We start from the raw sequence: 6,036 nt of genomic DNA on the forward strand, positions 1-6,036 counted from the left end.
TTAAAAACCGTTCTCTGCTGAGGGAGAATGATTCAGGCCAGAAAAATTAATGCAAATAATTGTTTTTCTATTTGAAGTCATGTGGGGAGAGCCTAATCTGACACACACACACCCCAAGCCCGCCTCCCTAGGCAAATGCCTAGGTCCAGGGCTTTTTTTGTAGAAAAAGCCCAGCAGGAACTCAGTAGCATATTAGACCACATCCCCTAATATTAACATATTAGGTCACAAACTCATTAGCATATTAGGCCGCACCATCTGGGATAATCAAGTGCAAACTGAACTGTGACAGTAACTTTTCCTGACCTTGCAGCAATTCTGGCCGGCCAGCCAGGCCCCAGGGAGGCTGCCGCACCGTACATCTGGGCCCTGTGATCCCTGCCTGGCCCTGGGGAGGCTGCTGCATAGTGTGGCTGGGCCCCACGATCCTCACTGGCCAGCCAGGCCCCAGGGAGGCTGCCACATGACTTGGTTCAATCCAGCAATCCCCGAGGGCCACACCAAGTGACCTCGAGGGCCGTATACGGCCCTTGGGACAGAGGTTTCCCATCCCTTACTTAAGGCTATTTAGTTCAGGCTAGTCTGATCTTATCAAATCTTGGAAGCTAAGCAGGATTGATGCTGGCTAGTATTTGGATGGGAGACCTGCGAGGAATACCAGGGCTGGGATGCGGAGGCAGGCAGTGGCAAACACTTCTGAACATCTCTTGCCTTGAAAACCCTACGAGGTCACCATAACTCAGCTGTGCTTTGACAGCACTGCCTACCATCACAATAAATAAGTGTTGAATCATTCATACATTCAGTTTGTAGGAGAACCCGACACTTAGGCAAAAAATAGTCTAATAATGATTATTAATGATTAAATAATTGAGTCCAATGTAGTGGTCTTATAACCCATTTCCAAACGAAGGTCCTAGGTATTTTTTTACTTTGTTTCATTTTTTTCTTCCAATTGATGTCCTGGATATAAATTGATTAAAGGTCAGCCTGTATGAATAATAATACATGATATGAATGATATTAATTATAATGTAATTAATTTTATTTTACATATGATGAATGTAGAATTATGTATCATATTTTAGAGCCCTAACCACTGTGGAAGAAAAAATTGAAACGGAGTAAAAAAAATACCTAGAACCTTCGTTTGGAACTGGGCTATAAGACCACTGCGTTGGACTCAATTATTTAATCATTAATAATCATTATTAGAATATTTTTTGCCTAAGTGTCGGGTTCTCCTACAAACTGTTTTAAACCGTCACTCCCATTATTATTTGTTGTATACTATTTATATATTCAGCCAGGAATAGACTGGCCATTTAATGGACTGGGAAATTTTCTGGAGAGCAACCAGAAGCCAGAAGAACCAAGTGTTCCCATTGAAGTTGGTAGCTCTATAAGGACATTTGGCATAAAAGCTGGCCCAAGGTAACAGTGACTATAGTTGTAGGCCATAATTTTCCTTGGCATCTTTTGCCCGACCCAAAGATTGCATGGAAAGCTTTTCCCTTAATCTTTGTTCTAACGAGGGCCTCCGGTCTGGGTTGGGAAATACCTGGAGATTTTTTTTTTTGGGGGGGGGGGGGGTGGAGCCTGGAGTCAGGAGGGACTTCAATGTGGCATAATGCCATAGAGTCCACCTTCCAAAGAGGTCATTTTCTCCGGGGAAACTGACCTCTGTTGCCTAGAGATTAGTAGTAATCCTGGAAGATCTTCAGTCATCACCTGGAAATTAAGTAGTCAAAACAATGGACAATTTCACAAATGAAAGTTGATTGAAGATCCTAAGGCTGTGTGAGATCACGGCCTTAGGATCTTTTGGATACTCTGCACACACTGCCAAATAATAATAATAATAATAATAATAATAATAATTATTATTATTATTATTATTATTAGGGTTTGTAAAATCTTTCGGGCTCAAGTGCCATGTTCTACTGGAGAAAGTTTTTCTTCCAGACGTTTCGTTCTCAGCTGCGGAGAACATCCTCAGTGGCGTTGCAGCCGTTACGCCACTGAGGATGTTTGCAGCTGAGAACGAAACGTCTGGAAGAAAAACTTTCTCCAGTAGAACACGGCACTTGAGCCCGAAAGATTCTACAAACCCTAATGATGATGCCAGCCGTGAAAACCTGAAATCTTTGATAATAATAATAATAATGGTGTGTCCATTCTAGATACAGAAACAATCTTGATCAGTTTCTGAGGAATCGTGTGGTTCCACAGCATGGAATTTGAAAAACAGTGATTACCTCTCCCCGCCACAAAAAAAGTTTATTTGATTATTTAATCATGAGCATTATTTTTGAAGAATATCACCTTTTTAGAGATGGTTTCCCCTGAGCCAGGTTGCCTGATCTCATCAGATCTTGGAAGCTAAACCCAAGTCCACTGAGGAACTCCAGGGTCACTATGGAGAGACAGGCAATAAAAACCATGTCTGAACATCTCTTGCCTTGAAAACTATGGGGTAGTCACAGGTCTCAGATTCATCAGGAGCTCACAGGAGCACAGCTCCTGAACCTTTCTGACGGTTCCCCATCTTCCTCCCCACCTACCTTGTCCATTGAATAGTAGGTGCAGCTGCATAACAATCCTTGGATTAGGAGAGCAGGCAGCCACCTACCCACCAGGGGCTTTGCCACACCCCCAGCAGCCATCATTAACCTCTGGAGAAGCCCGTGCCACCCTTTCTCAACTTCTTATGTGATTTTGGGCAGATTCTGGGCCTTTTGACTGGGGGTGGTGGTGGTCCAGGAGAGCCCCAAGCAAGCAAGTCCTGCTGGGACAGGCTGGATCTCTAGTCAGCCCAAGCAGGCCTCGCTTGCCCAGGGCTCTCCATTCTTGCATCGGGTTGCTTTTGGCTGGGGGGAGCAGCATATGCGAATGAATTATGCGAATGAGCTCCACCACCTATTTCCCCCCCTCTCTCTTTCCTATGAAGGAACAGACAAGCCCTGCACAGTACAAAGTCAATACGCCTCTGTGTTTTCATTGTACTGCTGCAACTTCTCCTCCAGCTTCAGCTTCCCACCTTGTCATCAAAGAGAAGAGTGGATGTGGACACAAAGTGAAACTGGGGAATGCTGGTGGTGGAAGAGGTAAACAGCATGGTCTGAAGGCGGCGGAGCAGCCAATCCTGTCAAGCATGAAAGGAGTGGCCCACACACAAACATGTGGAGGCGGCAGAACTATTTCAAATCAAGCTGAGGTTACCCAAGGAGAATGCAGCGATGGTGCTCTAAGATGATCTCACATCTGTGGGGTGTATTTGTCAAGCCTTAGTGCAAGTCTGGCTCAAGCTACTTTTGTCAAAATATTTTCTCACCTCCATCACCGCCTGAGCTGCTTCCGGCTGAATCTAAGCCAAACTCTGGGGATGTTTTGTGGCCTAGCTTGGATCTGGCTGCTTCTGGTGGGGCAGACCTAGCAGTCATCTCCACTGCTGCTGATGGCCAAACCAAGCCCCTGTGGTACATGAAAGCCCTTTTTGTTGGGCTACCCCATACAGTCACCTGGGTGGCTTAACCTGAAAACCAGCCCTGCCTTAGTATTGCTGTTAAGTGTCATGGTGATTGTTCCGTTTGTGCTGAAATATAAGCAAAGTTCTCAAGTGTTTGGGTTTGGGCAGGTGTCTGCTTGACTGCAGTAAACTTTTCTGTATGAAGCGTCCATGGCTACATTGAATGCATGAAGCTGCCTTATATACTGTATCAGATCATTGGCCCACCAAGATCAGTGTTGTCTACTCTGGCTGGCAGCAGCTCTCCAGGGTCTCAGGTAGAAGTCCTTCACATCACCTTCTGCATGGTCTCTTTTCATTGGCGATGCTGGGGATTGAACCTGGGACCTTCTGCATGCCAGACAGACATTCTACCACTGAGCCATGACCTCTACCCAAAAGAAACTGACCTATACGGTCTCAGATCTTTGGTCTTTTAGGGTCAGTATTTTCTACTCAGACTGCCAGAAGGTCTCCAGGGTCTCAGATGAAGAAGAAGAAGATATTGGATTTATATCCCGCCCTCCACTCCAAAGAGTCTCAGAGCGGCTCACAATCTCCTTTCCCTTCCTCCCCCACAACAGACACCCTGTGAGGTGGGTGGGGCTGGAGAGGGCTCTCACAGCAGCTGCCCTTTCAAGGACAACCTCTGCCAGAGCTATGGCTGACCCAAGGCCATTCCAGCAGGTGCAAGTGGAGGAGTGGGGAATCAAACCCGGTTCTCCCAGATAAGAGTCCGGACACTTAACCACTACACCAAACTGGCTCTCCAGATGGAGGTCTTTCACATCATCTACAACCTGATCTCCCCCTTTTAAAAAGGAGTTGCTGGGTGCTGAACCTGGGACTTTCTGTATGCTAAGTGGACACTCTATCACTGAGCCACAACCCCTGCCCATCTATATATGTTCAGTGTTTGAGAGTGTGTCTGCTTTTCTGTATTAGTATTACTAATTTTAGCAAATACTACTGAAGATAGTAATGGAATGAAGGGCTGATTGCATGAATAGGCACCTGCTCATAATTCTTGTGCTTTTCATGATACAAATCCGTTCATTGGTCCATAGGGCTGTCAAGCTCCTGCTGGGGATGGGGGATCCCCCAGTTTAGGGGGCTTCAACCCACGAGCATGGAGCAGGTCACCGGGGGGGATCCCTGTCCCTGAAGAGTCCCACCATTGTACGACATGCCCTGTGTGATATCGTCATTGTGCCAGGGATGCTTTAGGATTTGCGGTAAAACTCTATGGTATATATATAAAACTCTATAGAGTTTTTACTGCAAATCCTAGAGCATTTCACTGGGGATGTTGTAGGATTCTTGATAAAACTCTATGGTACCATAGAGCATAATGACATTATCCGGAAGTGACATCATTGCACTGGCATATTGCAACTGGACGCTGTAGGATTCACGGTAAAAACCTCAATGGTACCATAGAGTTTTCCCCACAAATCCTAGAGTGTCCCTGTCACAATGTGCCTGGCACAATTATGTTACTTTCGGATGATGTCATCATGCTGCACACACAAAGCGTGTGCGAGAAGAGTTCCCCGCTGCAGTTGTGGAGGGACTTGGCAACCCTATTTATCCATCAGGCCCCTCGTGTTGCTTTCCCTGCAAATGAGCTTAATTATGTAGACTCAGTCCCTCAAGAGCTGGAGCTAAGTTATGCCTCACTGTGTCGATTAGAATATATGAAGTTAATTTTGGTCGCCATTTTTGTATATTAGAATGTGGTTTTAAATTTTGATTGTTTTTAAATTTACTTATATGTATATTTTATTGTTATGGTTATGTTGTACCCTACCTGAGCTCGTTCATGGGAAGGGCAGGCTAAAAATCAAATAAATCAAATAAAAGCAAACATAGTTGCCTTCAAACACATACTTCAAATTTGTTCTTAGGACATTCTCCAGCTTTTACAATTGCTGTGCAAATAGTTGCAGTTGGAGCCTCCGAGATCACCACTCTTCCATTAGGGGTTACCCTTTGTCAGATTCAAAATGTCTACAAATTTGAAGGAAATACTGGGTATTCAATCATTGAACTCAAGGCTTTACCTAGTGTACTGCAGCCTGAAGAAGGCAAATGAAATGGATAGTTACCTAGGCAATCTATTGCTGCTGTTACTGTATATCAGGCATGTCCAACTTTGAACAGGTCGTGATCTATTTTTTCCGGACAAAATGCTGGTGATCTACCACCATGAAAATTAAGTTTCAAATTAGTTTTGAATTAGATTTTAACCCACCAAAGTTGGGTTCCACTGCCCCCCCCTCATTTACAATGCACCTTCTGTCATTTACTGGTAAGCAAAATAAGCAAAAACAAAACAGAGAAACGAAGATCCAAAAAGAACTGCGAACAGTTTTTCTTAAATTTTTATTGTTATAACTTTCTTTAACTGTCTTAATAACTTTCTTTAACTTTTATTGAGTAATTTGTGTTAAATGTAGGTCAAGTATTGATCAAGGCTGATCTTGCACAATCTTTAAAACTTCGCTCTTGCTAATTAGTGAGACGTC

The sequence above is a fragment of the Heteronotia binoei genome, chromosome 1, assembly GCF_032191835.1.
Source record: "Heteronotia binoei isolate CCM8104 ecotype False Entrance Well chromosome 1, APGP_CSIRO_Hbin_v1, whole genome shotgun sequence".
NCBI lineage: Eukaryota > Metazoa > Chordata > Lepidosauria > Squamata > Gekkonidae > Heteronotia > Heteronotia binoei.